This window comes from Lonchura striata, chromosome 13, assembly GCF_050655825.1.
Source record: "Lonchura striata isolate lonStrDom1 chromosome 13, ASM5065582v1, whole genome shotgun sequence".
Taxonomy (NCBI): Eukaryota; Metazoa; Chordata; class Aves; order Passeriformes; family Estrildidae; genus Lonchura; species Lonchura striata.
This window is the reverse complement of record NC_140715.1, coordinates 16,428,254-16,445,706: the sequence shown is the minus strand read 5'-3', so window position 1 is coordinate 16,445,706 and position 17,453 is coordinate 16,428,254. Positions and strand designations below refer to the sequence as shown.

Here is a 17,453-nt window from a genome sequence, read left to right as displayed (position 1 = left end):
TTTGATTTCTCTGATGATGATTGGACTTTCATTAAATGCGTGTTTTCCTCCTGAGCATAGTTTTAAGGTTTGATCCCCAAGACTGAGCAAATGCATTTAACTCCACCAAGCCATGGAGTCAAACTTCATCTGGTGTTCCGAGTCTGGTTCAAAAATCATTAAAATTAGTGTCTGTGTTTCCACTGGCCTCAGCAGGCTATAGATTTCATCCCAGTTCAGATCTCTTCATTTAAGTTTAACACCAAAGTCTTCTGAAGTGAATCAAGCAATTCCCATTGACACCAGTGATCTCAGAACCATGCTTGCTTATCTCCAGCTTTGTCTTAAAAGCATCAAAAGGAAATTAAAACCAGAGCACCTTAGCAAGGTAAATAGCATTTCAACTATAAAGGCCTATAACCTCTTAAGCTGTACATGTTTGGGTAAGGTTTTTGGAAATTAAACACATTTCTTCCTCCCATAGTGTATTTTTACTCTTCAACAGTCTGCTCCAGAGTTTACACTGGAATGGGATTTGCTGTTGAGTGAGCTTTACTCATATAACTTCTCAAAGTGAAGACAATTGTTGCAAATGATGCTCCCCATTAACAGTAAATGCTTTCATTGTCTCCAGCTCTATAAATCGCTAAATATTACAAGGAGTCACTCCTTAGTTCCTCTCATGAGAGATCAGAAATGGGACTTCTGTGGACACAACTAGTAAAAGTAAAAAAGGATTTTCCTCTCTTGTCCTTTTAGTAGCTGTTTATGGAATGGGAAGGGAGGGGCACTGCGACCCTCACAGTTAATTTTTTTCCTATATAGTTTTCCTTATGCTCTGTATCAGAACTCCCCTAGAAGAAATTGAGAAGACAATTCTGAACCATTAGCACTCCCTGTTAATTTTTACAAGAATCTTCCAAATACTAAGACCATAAATAAAAAGCTCAGGAGTTCTCCGAGTTACAGATTTAGTTTCAAGTGGTTTTTGTACCAGTGGCACGAGTGGAACAAGCACTCAGAGCATAAATAGCAGAGGCTCTAGAGGATGGAGTAGGACAGGTTGCTACAGCACGAGGGGTTTATCCAAATTCCAGTCAATTAAATGCCCCAGAGAAGGAGACATAATTCCTTTCCTTCACTCTGTTTCTCTTGATACTTAGAGGGCAGACCTTGTTCTCACTTTCCTCTTGCCAGCCCTCATCACCTCCATTGGCTTTCTAGGAGGGACTTGAGATTAATGCCTGTGTAGCAGAGCAGATTTAAGAATTACTTTATTTCAGTGGAAAGGTCTTGCTGCTACTTTAAAATATGTCCTTCTCTTTTTGTCTGACATTGCAATTAATCAAGTCTCCCACCCACTCAGAGCCTGTCTTTAGAGCTTCTCTGTATCTCACTTTCTTTTATAGATGAGGCTTTAGTGCCTGCCAGAATTTATGGAGGGAAGTAATATGGATTCAGCCAGGACCTCAGAAAACAGGCTCTGATATTCTCATGGCACATCTTCTCCTTGCCCCCTATCACAAGATGGACCAGCAGCTGTTCTCTCTCCTTGAGCCTTCATCTGCTCCTGCATCCCTACAGCCACAGAGGGCCTTGTACAGCAATCATCCTGGCTCTGCCAAAGGGGAAGGAAACATCTAACATGGCATGTTAGAGGAATCTCAGGGCTCCAATTAGCATAATTAACTTAGAGAGTCTAGCAAAGGGCACTGTGCAATCTGATCTCTCCCAGCAAACCAGCCTCACAGGCTCTCCCCCACTCCCAAATCTGAGGATTCAAGGATTCGGCTGGTTTTGGGGAGGGGACAAGAACCAGGGGAGAGGGGGAGCAGGAATCTGAGTTTTGCTCCCAGTGAAAGTACTTTTCCATGAACAGAAGTAATTTAGCCCTTTGTTTGTAACATTACTGTATTTGGCTAAGAGTTCTGGACTCGGTCCCTCTCACACTATCCAATAGTCAGCTTCAGTTTCCAGGAGCCCGAGTGAAAACCTGGGCGCAGAGTTAATGACTCCCAGCTGCAGGGCTGTGTTCAGGCCCAAGGTCTGGGTCAGATTCGTCACCAAACAGTCCTCGACAGGCACGAAGTCACCACAAGGTATTAGAGCAGGGTCATGTATGTGCAAGGTCAGCACGGGGAGAGGGCTGGGGTTTGTTTGCTTTGCATATGTGTTAGTAAAGGGAAATCACGACAGAACAATGTAAATGTTATACCTTCCAACTGTAAATGTTGTACCTCTCACTAAAAAAAAATAGGCCTGGTTATTTGTTTCTTGGCAAAACATGTCTGTTTCTCCTTTGTCAGTAGGTGCAAGTTGATTTCTGGAGCCCGAAACACCTCTTTTTGGCTAAATACCTGTTTCTTTTTTCTTTTAGTAGCACACCCTGGAGGAGCATAACTGAACTGACATAAATTACATGTGGAGGAAGCGGGAGTTTAATGAATAGAAGACTCATGGAATTCACTTGATGTTGGCACATTAACACACTTTTCCTGTGCACTGAAAATAGTTTCTGTAGTTTCCCCACATAAATTGGGAAGAAGAAAAAAAAAAAAAAAGAAAAAGAAAAAGAAAACTTTTAAGACATAGACCTTAGGGTTCTATGAGCAATTTGATCATTCTGTGAAATGACATTTGAATGAACCAAGATCAGACAAGCAAGGCAGTGCTGAAGTAGATAGCAGAAATCTTCTTGTGCCCTCTTTGGTATATGCTTAGTAAATACTTGCCAACAAATAATTCTGTGATAGCTTTAATTTGAAATAAATAATTTCCAGCAACCTGGCTCTCTCAATACTCTTTCAAATAATAAACTCAGCCCAAAAACTGATACCTTGAAGAATATAGCAGCACCAAGAGAGTAACACCAATGCCCTTGGTAATGGCATCCATTTCTGCATTCCCTCTGGTTCTTTAAATACTACACACGGATGAACTGGGAGTCTTTCAAAACAGAACCTGAGTGCATAAATAAATGTGTGCTGACTTGTGCTGTTGCTTTTCCAGCATTATAGGAAACACATTTGTTTATCAGGTCTGATTAAGCTTACACGATCCAAGCCCTGCCAGAGTCAGAAGTGCATTGTACACATTATTTGATAAGGGAGAAGGATGAGTTATGTAAACACCTAGCAACATGTGAGGGAGATTTACTCTAATTGTTTATGTGCCTTTGTGGGAAGATTATAATCATGTTGTTTCATTAAACAAAACAGTTGTACAAGTTCTATAAGACAAATTGCCTTTTGCTCTATTCACTCGCAAAGGTCATCCTGTTACCACTGATTAGCACCAGACAGCCAGTCATACTTTGGCAAAAGGAGAGTTCATTCATAGCAGGAATGCAGAGTCTTTCTCAGAATAGGTTTCCCAGTGACTTGACTTGGCAAAGACACAACGGAGAAAACACATCTGCCCAATATCAAACATTCACCTTCTGACAGCTCCAGAGGACATCTCTCCTTCACAGCAATGCTGAGCACCACCAGTTCAAGCCTTTGGCTGCATCAGTGAGAGCCACAAGTAAATACACAGCAGTGAAATGCAGGTAAATCCTTTCCAGATATTGCTAACTAATGGAGTAACCAACCTCATTGCTAAGTAATCCCCAAAAGAACTGTTAAAGTTGGAAGAAATACAGCAGCAGAGGAAGCTGAAGCTCTGCTTTAGGTCTCTCCTAGTGTTAGAGAAGCCACTTCTGATTTCTTCTTCCTGCATCCCCATCTCACTTCATTACAGGCAGCCCAAGAGCAGCCATGGACTCTCTGAACACACACGCCACTCCCCAGAGCTTGACAACCATCTCGCTTTGTCTCTTTGATGGGCATGTAGGAAACAAATGAGAAGGAGAAGATGTTTGAAGAGTCCATTAACATGGTTAGCTCGGACGCGTTGACAATAAATCGATTCTTTTTGACATGGCTGTCGCAGTAATGAAGGTACAGTTCTGGATAACTCTTCTTAATGCAAGATAAGATATGGATGGCTCATGTCTTCCTGACATGTGTCCAGCATGTCAACCACTGGCATAAGAAAAGGTTGCTTTGTTGATGCACTAATCAGAGATAAAGTTTAAGATTAATGATGATGGGTGTTTTTGTCTGTCATATTTTTTGAAGGATAGAGGTCGCACTCTCCTGGGGATGGCAGAGTTAGCGCCCTACCTCTGAAAAGAAAATGAACACTCAACAAGACCCATATTAAAAGGTCCCTCTTTCCTCTAGAGATTGAAAGTGGCAGTCAAAGGAAAAACATGCCTAAACTTGAATGTCACAGCACTGTTGCTGAGGTTCTGGCATTTGAAGGGATCTTTTAAGGCTCCTTTCTCTGATGTATAAAAGGAATGTTTAGTACAGTGAAGAAATGTATATAAGAGTCAAAGTGGCAAGAAGAGAGAAACAAAGCAAAAAATTAATAAGTACCAGGGGAGGCCATGGATGGAAATAGGAAGATCTTTTCCTACTTCTAAATATACGTGGGCCTGTCACTCTTCATGGCATTCTGCTGTGGGGAAATGGGGCACAGCCCAGGGCTGTCCTGGCTGGTGGGATCCACAGCACCTCTGAGGTCCCACCGTGGTCCTGGCTGTGGGCAAGGGAAGCACCAGTCCCAGGACCATTGCACACCATTCTTACCCTGCTGGCTGGAAGGATGCACAGACCAACGCTCAGAGGTGTTCCTTGGCAATGTAATGGTCTCATTTCCCTACATTTAAAGCTGATGTAGTTCTAATATCCACCATAGCACATGAATTTTAGCCTGTTTTATTTCTTAGGTGAGGTATTGTCATGGTTTAACCCCAGAGGACCACAAAACACTGTTATGGGGACTTGGAAAGACAAACACCATCACTCCAAATGTCCCAATTCTCCTTCTTCCTCAGCTTTATATGCTGAGAATGACACCACATGGTCTGAGACATCCCTGGTGTCAGCTGTCCTGGCTGTGTCCCCCCAGTTCCTTCCTCTGTGTAAGCCCTGATCAACAGTCACAAAAATGGCCCTGAATTATCCACACTGCTTCTAGGACAAATCCAAAACACAGCTCCAGACCAACTACTATGAAGAAAATTAACCCTACCCCAAGCAAAATCAGCTACAGGTATTCAATTAATGTTTGGTGGGACCTGAAATCTATGGAGAAGAGGCCTTATTACCTTGGATCACCTTGAATTCTATTGTTAGGATCAACAACAAAACCCTTGGTAGTAATTAAAAAAACTTAATTTTTTTCTACTTCAGAGTATTGTTTCAGCTTTGGAGAGAATTAACATTTAATTACTTTGAGACTAAAGAAACAAACAAGCAATTAACTGCCTTCAATTCACTTAGCAAAGTGATGAAGTCATGCGGAACATATTTTGACTGGAGATAGGTGAGTCAAAATCATGAAGATTAATGCATCTAAATTTTGGGATAAGTTCAGGAAATACTCCCAGGGTCTGAATTAGCCACCAGCGTTCTTGTTTTGCATCTAATCTAAAATGGGGAAAAGGACTGACAATTCATTAGAGCAGCTATTTTTTTTGTAATGCCTTTGCAAATAAAATCAACAGGAAAAAAGTTTACAAAATTTTTAGACTTCAACTCAAAGCCCAGTTCAAAATTTGGCTCCCAAAAAGCATCAGATTTTCTCTACCAAAGAGCACAAATCCCTTTTGGAGAAGGCTTCTGTTTAAAAGGCTATATTGATAGTTCTAGAACTGATTTAAACAAATAGAAAGATAAAAACTGTTAAAAAATACCAGGTTTTGTCCTTTCACTTTCAAATACCTTGGAAAAATTTTAAACCTTTTTTCCTTCTGTTTCTTCTCTTCTAGGTTTTGTCACTGGGTGTGATGGAATCACTGATATTGTACACACTTTTACCCCTTTCATTTTTCCTGTCTTTTTTTTTCAGTTTTTTTTCTTCTATTTTTCAGTTTATGTCCAGTTGAATAATTGTGAAAATATTAAAAAAAAAAAAAAACCATAAATCACAACACCAACTCCACAACTTTAAGAGGTAAAAATGGTGGCAGTTCAGGGGACCCATTGCAGAAAATTCTGTAAATTATTACATTCTCTGACTGCCTTGGCTACATGGGGTGTAGGGAGATAGAAACAAAAAATATCTGAAATGTCAGTATTTAAACATTCTAGATTTTGAGATTCCTGCTTTTATATACCCAAATATCCACTGGATACACAGTTTGAAATGTGTTGCCAGACTCAGGAAGGACACCTTTTGACAATGAAAAGCATTCCATATTCTGGCTGGAACATTTTGGGTTTAATCTCTTCTCTAGGACACCCAGTGGACACAAGGCCATCTTGCCATCTCCTAAAACATCACCAATTTCTGTTAACCTGTTCCCTCATTAACAATTTCCAAACAATAACATTCACACACCTCCAGGGTAGCACTTGCCAGTTGCAGTGGTCCTGAAGTTATTCCTCACACAAGTATATTTCCCATTCAGCTCTAAGGCTAGGGATCAATTCAATCCAACTAGAACTAATTAAGTAAATAAATAAACAGCAGTCCAGCAAAACTTTGCTGAAGAGTTAAATGTCCTGCTACTGGTAACAAGCCTCAAAGCCAATCAGCAAGATGTTTGTCTTACCTCTCAAGTGTGGGGTAGTAGGGCAAGAAGAGAAATTGGGTCTCTAAAAAAGGAAGTTATAAAGAAGTTGCCTGCAACCAGCCTGCACCACTCTGCATCATTAGGAATAACAGGCAGCTGTGGCTCTTCCCTCCCTTCTGGTTTCCTTCCCTCCAGAGCCTTTGGGGCTCCTTTCTTACTGCTGGCCCAGTGAAGACACAAGGTTTCATCTTCTGCCCACGTTCTTTAAATTTTCCTAATTTTTAATTTTGTTTAGTGTTAATTTTAAAAACACCACAGTGGATTCTCGAGCAGAACAGGGCAGCCAGGACCAGCTGCAAAGGCAGCCTTTCTTTAGAGGTGACATGGAACACAAATTTAATAGCAAACAGAGGCCTAGGGCTAAACGTGACATCTCTCAAATCTGAGACATTGTTCTCACTATGATCTGGCATCAAATCATGGAAGCAGGTTAATATTAGCCTGTTCAAACAGATTTTCAGTCAAGATCTTGCTCAGAAACAGCTGGAAGAAAAAGCCAAATTAAAAACACACTTTTGTTTCTTAGAGGTTTTTCTATTTTAACCTAGACCTGAAGCTGCAGGTACAGGTTCTAATCCAGGTGCTCCAAATTCAGGGCCAGAGGAGATGGTTTCCACTCTGCTATTGAAACCCAGTCCTACTGTCTCCCCATCTTCCCAGAGAAATGAAGTTTCTCCATAGATCCACTTCTCCATCTGAGCTTGCAGGTGACACTGCTTATCTTTGACATGAAGAACTGGGATTCCAAACTGATTTACAAAGCCAATGCCAAGTAGATGAGCAAAATGAAATCATAGCTGCCTGACCTGCTTATACACTAAAAGGCCTTGGGGGGGAAAAAATCAATTAATCAATTTGTTTATGGAGGCAACTTAGCAACAGGGAGCACATGGAACTGATTGGCTGGGCCTGTTAATAAGCAAGCTGAATTGCAGATAGTTGCATCAACTGATTTCAAATTTTGGGATATTGATTTTTGTTAAGAAGATTCATTTCCACTGACCCTCCTCCCAGAGAAAGAATCACTGTTCCTTTATGTCAAAGGAGTATCATGCTGAGATTAAGAATTGCCATGTTACCACTTCAAGGAGATTTTGGTACACTCAGGGTTTCTAAGCCTGGTCTTAAACAACTTGTCTGCTACTCCCTTGCTTTGTGGAGGCACCTCAGGAGACAGGGCTTTTAAGATGCTAAAGGGCAAATATATTTTAAAATATTCATATTATTTGCTAAGTGCCTGTTTCATGTTAAATAGCAGGTTGTGTTCAAAATCCTCACAAAACAAAGGAAGAATTACTTTTTCTCTTCTATATTTTAATTATTGCATAATAAATGCAATAAATAAATATACAAATATCAGTACTACCTGATATTTTCTGTAGTTTTAATTAATATCTTAAGTTATCTTTTTAGAGGGACATTTGAAATCTGTAATGGATATGAGTTTGCAGTAGAGATGGTAATTGGAATTACAAGTAGTATTGGGCATTACAGCCCACAACATCTCGACAGGCAGAGATTGGCCTCAGGGAAGCCTGTGCATCCAAACACCCACACCCTGGGAATTTCTGGCTGTCAGTGTCACCCTTCTGCAAACCATCACCTTCATTTCCTGCTCTCTGCCACCCCCACCCAGGTGCAGGCACCTCACTTCCACTCACCTTTTCAAGGCATGGTCCTGATGGAAACACTACCCCAGAGCTGTCCCTTTGGAGAGGGCTGCAGGTAACTCTCAGGGATGCTGGGCACTGCAGCATCCTGGGAATGTGCTCCAGTGCCCCAACAGAGACACCACCCGTGGCTGCACAGGCTGCAGGGAACCCAAGGTGGGTGCAGGACATGCAGCCTGCCTCTGAAGAGACCCTGTCAAGGCTCACACCTCATGTAAACCACACCTTCACCTTCAAACTCAGACTGAAAGCAAGTGCTGAGCCTGAGAAAAAGTTATTTTATCTCAGCAAAGTCCCAAAAGAGTCTCAAAGAGAGAGGAGCTATCCTCCCACCCCAAGCACTACTGCCAGAGGGCCAACAGCTTTACTGGGAGGCTCCATCCTGTTTAGAAAACAAAAGATGCTCTTGGGTTTCTTCCTCTGCTCCCTCTCAGAACCTGGTGCACCATGCACACATTTTATTTCTTCTTCTTACTGAACAAGGTTGCCTATGACTGTAAATCATCCTGGTGATTTCTTTGGAAGGTTTGCCTCATTTATGCCCATGACCTCGTGGCCCCCTGATACCTTTTCTTACATCAGGACTTCTTCCACAGTAGGGCCGTTTATTGTCATTCTCCTGAGACCAAAGGGGCAGAGGGAAAGGAACTACAGGCACTCACATTCGAGATGTAAAAAATATGGGTTTCAAACAAGTATAAACAAATGGGAATGGGAATGCTGAGAGCACAAGATCGCCCAGCTCTGAGTTTCTGCAGAGGCCCTTTTATTTACTGAACATTTATGTGTATACAAATATTCAGCCCCTGATAGAGCAAAGAGCTGGTTTTGATACTAAGAGCAAAAATATTTGCTGTAAATGTCATGACACGCCTTGTCCATAATATGATTTTTTCCAGATGGTTATTTTTTTCAAATTACTGAATGGAAAAATATGTCTTGAGACAAGTACACATAAAAATAATTCTTTTTCCTATTATTGTTTCTTTTTTTTTCTTTCTTTCTACATTTGTAAAAGCACTGCTGCTTGCCATGGGATGATATGCTGGGAGAGCACATACATACTGACATCTGATTAATCATGAATAGGGGTGGGTGTGTAATCCTTAACTGACAGGGTAGCTGACCAGAAACCGTTTTATTACATGAAATACAAAGATGTACATTATTTACACCCTCTTCAAGGTGGTTTCTAAGACCAAAACATTTCACTGAGTGCGAGGTGGGTTGGCTTTGACTCCAAGTAAGGCCATACCTCCTTTGTTAGCAGGGACACAAACCTGCTTCTGGGTCCAGAATGATCTCAGCTGGCAGTCCCACCCAGCACAGCAGCTGAATGATCTTCTTCATCCTGATCTTGATGTATTCAATTTAGTGTCGGTGAGGTTGTGCCAGATGTGGCACACCTCTGCAGTGTGTTTGTTTCCCATGGAGAAGTGGAGCCAGCTGAGCTCTGCCCACACAGTCTGAGCTGGAAGGAAGCTTATCCAAGTCAGGATTGTGCTGGGGTGGACAGACTCCTGCATGGCAGTGGCACCAGTTTGGGAAGATCCCTCCTGACAAGCATCATGCCATGCTTTCTGCTTGCTCAGACTTCCTGTTATTCATATTCCTGAGAGGAACAGTGAGCTGGCAAGCCAGAGGGTGAAGGCACAGGATTACAGGATTTTGGTGCTGGAGTGCAGTAAGGAATCCCATGCAGTAGCTGGAAGGTGGAAGGGGAATAAACAAGCTCCGGGCTGTTCAAAAAGAAAATGAGGGCCAGACCCAGGCCAGGAGGTTTCCCCTCCTGTTCTGTAGACATCCAGCTTCTGCCTTTCTCTGAGGGCCAAACAGCTTTTTGTTTAGGAGCTCCCATCAGCAGATCGAAGATAAACTATTTAATTTCTTCCCTGCCCACCTGTCTGCAGGTGTAGGCCCCACGAATGGAAAAGCTGCTGCAGGTACAGTCTGGGTGTATGGATTGATTCCATGTGTGATGCTGAGTGACAGCCTCAGGAGTTGGGGCGTTGGCTGAAGGGATCAGTTAACACCAGCTGGAGATCGACTTTCTAGCTTGTGGCCCAAATCTTACAGCTCAGTTCTGGCAAGGTGATGAGCAGCTTTGGCTTGGGCAGGAGTTAAGAGCACTTGGCATTTTGCAGAAAAAAAGCCCTTAATGCAAACCAGTTAGTGGAGCATGAGCCCAGCAATTTTTCTTCTGTTAAAAAAAAAAACAAACTCAAAAAAAAAAAAAAAGAAGAAAAAAAGAAAACAATAAAAACCAAAATAAATTTGGAAAGGGGATAGATAGAAGAGCAAAGTTCAGAGTAGTTTCAGATTCCCACAATAACAATGAAGCCTAGCTCTTTCCCAAACACTTGCACATTTCCTTAGAAACAGGTGACAGACATCTGCAAGGCTGAGTTCAGCGTTGGAACAGCCCAGCCTCCCTTCCTTGGTTGTGGGTGTTCTGCTCTTACAAGAGTGAGAGAGATTCAGCTTAAATATTTCCAGACAATGCTGCAATTTATTTTAAGTGTAATAGGGGTCATTCTTCACTGAAAGAATATAATAATTTTTCTGTGTGAAAGCAAGAAGACGTGGGGAAGCAGTAGATAGCAGGACTTACACCCACCCAAGTCACAGTTAAACACTTTTCTCATGTCCCCACCTCTTGGGTATCACACTCAGGCCAGTAGTCACAGCACCAACCACTAAATAACAGGATTACACAGAATAACAGGATTCTGTCCTTGTGCCGTTCCATGTTCATAAGGGGAAAGACTCTCTGGGAGTCAGATGCTTTCCCTGATCCTGAACAAACTGTGGGTCTCATCAGCTGTGTTAGGAAATAAAAGTGTGAAGAACCAAAGGGGTGAAAATGATCCTCCAGCAGCAATATAAATATAAACATCCTGCCCTGCTGAGGCTCAGATCAAATAACTACCACGAGCATCTTCCCAGTTTCTTCTGGGCACCCCAAATGACCCTGCAGTCTGGTGGGATAACACTTGTCATCCTGGTTTCCTCCCTCTTAATAGGCTGATCAGGGATGGCAAGAGGAGCAGTGACAGAGGGATACAAACCCCTCATCATCACCATCCCTCAAAGGATGAAAATACAAGAGAGAGGAAGCATCAGCTGTGCTCAGGGAAACAGACTTCTTCCACCTGTGGAGAAAAGAGGGAGAATCACCCATTAGCCACTTCATCTTTCTGTTCTTGTGTTTTCCCAGTGTAAAACATGACCAATAATACCTCCTTTGCAATGTAGAGAGCAAGACACTGTAATTAGGGAGGTGGTGTTACTGCAGAGAAGAGCTGCAATGCCTTTGAAACACTCCCTGTCCACCCCAAACATCAGATTTAAAATTTTGTCTTTAAATCTTGGCCAACTTCAGAGAAAATAAAACCTATTTCAAATCAAGTGGGTGAAAAGCCAAGACTCAATCACAATACCTGTTTGCCAATGAAAAAGCTTTTCTTTCTATGAATCTGATACACGTTCAATTGTTTCTAGTGCTTTATTCAGGAAATGTTTCAATTGGAAAGTATCATTACTTAGAGAGAAAAATAAAAATACCATAGATGGTTTTAAGCTCTACATCTGTGGAAATCTCATTAGGTAGTTTTAGATGTACTGGCATCTGGAAAAAATCATCTCTCTAAACAGAAAAATATGTCATAAATGTCATAATGGGGTGTTGGAGAAGCACATGAAATTAGTTTGGTTCTTCAACTCAGCATCCCTGGCCGGAATCATTAAAAAGAAAATGCTTGTATAAAGCATTAAACAGTTTTTCTCAGGGTTTGGCTGTATGGACCAACCTGGAGTCTGAAGAGCACTGAATATCTGATTTAAAGATGTAAAACTCTGGAGAGCTACAACAGGTTGGAGCTAACCCAAACATTCACAGAAGGTGAGTACAAGTACAGAGAACCCCACAGCCTGGAAGGGCTTTTTCAGCAACAGGCAGGAGCTTTGCTCTCACCAATGAACTGTTCTAAGTCTCTGAGGGACATCACTGCTCTGTCCTCACTCACTGGATGTTTGCATCACTGAAGATCTCAGGCCAGCATCACCTTCAGAGAAGTCCTACTCAGGAGCCAGCTCTTAAAGGATCTCAGCCTCCCTTGGGGTGGACAGAGGGGGGAAACACTCACGAGCTGGAGGACTGGGACTGTCTTCAGCCCTTCAGGGACCTTCTGTGCTGGGCAGCACAGTGTCCTGACCAGTGCTGCTCTGCACAGGCTGGGCAGGGCTGCACAGGACACAAATGAGGAGCACACAGAGCTCTGCATGTCCCTGAGCACAGGGGCAGAGCAGGAGGGCTGTGGGCATCTCATTTATCTCCAGCTCCTGGGAGAGCTGCACATCTCTTGCACTGCTTTTAGGCTCTGTCTCAGTCAAGCATCGTCACTAATCTGGGGTGGGAATGAGCACAAGGCCTCCTTCAGATGCCACAACCACCCCTGAAGAACCTGGGAGCTCAGTGAGGTGTTCTTCAGTGCCCTCTAAAGGCCCCTGTCCTTGAGCTGACTCTGAGCAAATGTCCTTGGAACATCCTGAACCTGTCCCCAAGCAACTCCCAGTGCTCCTAGGTGTGTAGAGCCACAGGTATTTTTGCAGGGATGGCTACAGCAACCAAGAGCTGTTTGCTGATGGGAGATGCTTCACTTCTGGCTGCAGCAATCCCTTGGTGCTGATTGCTGCTTTGTTATTGCAGACTATCCCACCAAAATTAACGTGGGTGTTAAACACCAGCCCTCCAGGCCTTCACAAGGTGCACACCAAGAAGGTATAAAGCAACTGGAGACACAATTTCCTTGGGCAGTCTGTAAAACTCAAGCCATGATCAGAACTGGTCATTAAAAATCCTGTGGCAATCTCTGCAACAGAACATTCGATCCATTGTCCCAAATCTAATCATTACACTCTGCCCTCTGCCCATTTAGCATCCTTCTAGTGTTTCAGTTGGGGATGGGATTGCAGTGCATTTCCTGACCTGAATAGTTTAACGGATCATAATTGTCTCATGGTTACTTCATGCTCCTGCAGTCGGTTTGTTGTATCCATCTGTTTTCTTTTTTCTTCCATGCAAACTGTAAGGTCTTTGGGGCTGCCACTGAGCCCTGTGTTAATACAGCACCGAGAACAGGGGGGCCCGATTTTTAGGTTCAGCAGCAGAACAACCCATAATTAATAAATGGTGGCTCGTCTGTTCCAAGCAGAAAAGCAGCGCAGCAATCTGTCAGGGTATAGAGGAGGAGGGTGTGACCTCTCCCATCAGGCCCATGTCCCTGGGGATTCTCCTGATCATCCTCATTTTCTTTGGAAAAGTTATGGTGCCGATCAGTTTTTTGTGCATTCAGTTTCCCTCCAGCCCAGGAACAGATGGTGGCACAAAAGAGGAGTGACTTAAAATCACTTTGTCCTGTTCTCCCCCTCCACCTGCTCCTAATCACAAGCCATCCATACATTTAAATACCAAACAAGAGGAAGGAAAGAGCTTGTGTGCAACAGAAATACCAAACAATGTTTGCATTAAAAAAAAAAAAAACACAACAACTTAGACATGCCTTTCAGCCCCTAGCAGCAGTCCCCATGGAAAATAATGTTAAAATAAACAAAAAGCAACAATTCCTCTCTGACTGATGATTTTTTAATATTGTTGGTGCCGCTAAATGCATCCAGCCGTCCCTCCCACACTCCTGCTCTCCACTCAGAGCTGTCCCCCCTTTTAAGGGTGTCTCTTCACCCACTGACATGTGCACATGAATTTGCTTTCTTAATGATCTTTAAGCATTATTAAGAACAAAAGAAATCCTAATAATGATATAAGCCTATTAAAGGATGACAATGATAAATCATTAATAATGATGTAGAATGGGCAGAAATGTGCATTTAGCACTGACACTTCTGCATGTAGAAAGAAGCAGGATGATGTATTTTTATTGAATGAGGATGATGAAGTATCCCCCAGTCTATTAGAGACCAAACAAGATGTTAAACAACATTTATCAAGAAGTTATCTCAAAATGTACACCTAGAAAACTTGAAGCAAAAAGTCCTGCAGCACCTTGCCAAGGTGTTCTCTGGCTTTGCAGTGTATTTCTGAATACAGTTTGAAAACAATTGCCTTTCCAAAGACTGGAGCATGATTGATTTCTGTCTCCCCTCACCTCAGCTGGACTCTAGCTTGTGCAGCTCTGCCATGCACTCCAGGGCAGGGACAGAAGTTGGCTGGAAAATCCTTATGTCATTACACAGAAAAAAAAATTTTGTCTGTGGGGCTGTCTCTAAAATACCTCAATAATTTTTCAGCAGGTACTAAAATCAGTTGTGGACACAGAGGCTACATCTACAGTACATTATATTAACTCTTTGTCTGTGCTCCTCAGCCACATTTCTCCTCTGTGCCCTGTCCATGCCCCAGTCCCCTCAGGAGAGGCTGCACACAGGATTGCTGGGATGCCTGAAAAGAGGAACTGCCACACTGTTGTATTTGTGCTATTTGATGGAAAATTGCCTTAATCAGGGACACTTTGATTCCTAGACTGGGATGTGAGGAGCTGTAAATCAGTGTAGTCCCCCTGCTTCTAGGAGACTTACAGGATTTGTGTCAGTGCTGGAATTTGCCACTTCGTTACAGAGCTCCTTTAGCAGCAGCCTACCCTGAACGAGGCCCCATGGCCAGCAAGCAGAGGTAGCAATTTTCTCTTCACCGTGGTAAATAGCAAACTCACAGACATTATTTTAATCAGCTCTAAGTGCACAGGAAGGCTCTGTGCAGATAGGTGTGTATTAACAAGGAGCATACTCATATCACTCTGCTAAGTATTTTTGGGTGGCCGGTCAAGCATAGCTGCCTTTCAAACTGCCTCGGAAGGAGAAATATTAATAAACTCCCTGCAGCATGCAGATTTGATTGAATTTCTCATGGATCATAGCCCGCCTGCAGCAGGGTGGCATACCTGTCAAGCTAAGACATTGTTCCATAATTGTTCCTGATGCATTGTGTGCTAATTACCATTGCTGAAAATAATCTCCAAAGATTATGGCAGGCATCATAAATAACAAGCCAGCGGTTCGACACCGCATTATGACAAGGCCTCAATCGCTCTTATCTTTTACTGGAGTGGAGCCTATGCATTAGCTTTACTAATGAATCTTTTTCATTTGTTCAAGTGATGTTTCCATTTGACAATGACATGAACATAAAGTGGAGGTTAATTTACTCTATTCCGAGAGGTTCATTATTTAACCTGACGTTGAGGACAAAACAATGTAGCCTAATAGATGGCAAATAGAAATTAGTTGTGATGAATTTTGCCATTTAACACTCTGAGCGGCGGCGCACAGAGCGAGAGGATGAGTTTGCTTCGGCAGCAAAACCGCTTTATTTCCACGGTTCTGAAAAAAAAAAAAAGAAACAACCAAAAAAGATTCTCCCAGAATCCCCTTGCACCTTGTAAAACACGATGGATTTACACAGACATAAAAACTGCTGGTAACTAATGGCCCAACGTTGTCATTGTGTCAATTTTTATCAGATTAGTTGGCATTAACACTGTATCACCAATTGCCTTACAAGCCAAGCTGCTGTGAATTGGATTGGATTCAGGTAGCTATTAGAATTGCCAATTTAAACACTCGGGGCTTATCTCAGCTTTAAGCCATTGACAAAAAGGTTTGGTCACTTCCCTGACATCTTCTGACATGTGTGCTCCGGGTGGGTGCTCAGCATCCGGTGGCTGCCTGCACTCATCCCTCTAGGCCTTCAAATGTATCTATTCAACATTAATTTAACATCATCCAATGTGGTTTGAATCAAGCAAATATTTCCCTTGTTTATTGCACACGCTCATTGTGCTGTTTCGAGGAGGTTTATTAATAGTTTGCAATAAATTTGTTAAACAATTTGCAATAAATTATGCAGTCATATTTATAGCAGTGACACATTTTAGAGGACAAAAGTTGACCTTTCCCATGCCTCAAAGAGAGAAGGGGCAGGGTGTATCCATTACAACCCAGTTTTTCATAGGCTCATATCCTGGTTCCTTCAGCTCACACAGAAGATAATATGTATCTGCTCAAAAGCTCATTTAATTTATTTACAAACAAAGGCACATATTCTGTGGGACACTGTGAACACTGCTGGGCTGGGTTCCGATGGGCCACAGGAACTGAAATCTATAGGGTCTCTTCAGAGATGTTTGCAGGACAAGGAACCCTTTGGATTTGGGGATGCTTGTTTTGTTTAGTTTTGGAAGGGTTTTTCTGTTTGGGTTTTATTGTTTTTTTTTCATTCATAACTTGACAAAAAGCAACATCTTGAGAGGAAACGCTCCAATTTCAACAGTACTGTGTTTTCCAACAACAACAGAAATGTTGCATTAATTACTTCCAAATCACATCTAATATTTAGTCAGCGAGAGATGTGGTGATATATCTGGGGGTTTCTCCATTTCTCCCCTGATCCCATCTCACATCCTGCTCTCAGCTGTTACCTGGCTCCCTATCACAGACACCTCCAACCTTTCACTTCTGGACCACCAAAGAAAGGGAAGTTACAGGGAGGGACACACACAAGTGGAAAGTGCAGCCTCTCACTGCCACCTCTGGAGATGGCTCACAGCAAACCTCCCCTCTGCCCTCAGCTCCAGGGTTTGCATCCCTCTGTCCTGGGGCCATCCTCCTCCACCCTCCCCACGCACATACAGCTGGGAATATGGAGCAAAAGAAAAAAGAATCCTTATTTTTCCATATATTTCCAAACATCAGGGAAGCTCAGGTTAGCTCTGTCCTGACAGAGCATCACGGGATCCTCAGCGACCACATGTGGTCAGGACTCAGTTTTCACACAGAAATGAGAAGTGCCTCTCAGGAGAGAGGCAATTTTTCCTGTCAGGAGGGATCATTTCCTTGGGGGTGACTCAGAATGTGAAGGCTACCACCCCAAAAGCAGAGCCTGTCCAGGGTGCCAGTGGGATAATGATCTCATTCTTGGAGAGAGGGAGCGCAGTGGTGAGAAAGAAAGAGCATCATTCTAGGAGCAACCTGGGCAGCAGTTTGACTATGCCTCGTTTTTACAGCATATTATTACAGCATTACATTCATAGTCCAGGGTCAGCTGCCATTTCCTGGGGTTTATAACTTGCCTGTTTTAATTAACATCAGGCTCAAACTTGGTA

The 17,453-nt window shown here is 42.7% G+C and overlaps 1 long non-coding RNA gene across 1 annotated transcript in view; it reads right to left on the bottom strand.

The window, feature by feature from the left end:
- Positions 1-17,453, bottom strand: part of LOC110470840 (uncharacterized) — a 226,205-nt gene that overhangs the window by 74,625 nt on the left and 134,127 nt on the right. Inside the window, exon 5 of the long non-coding RNA XR_014958334.1 lies at positions 8,269-11,429. This is a non-coding gene — a long non-coding RNA (uncharacterized LOC110470840). The remainder of the gene's footprint in view (positions 1-8,268; positions 11,430-17,453) is intronic.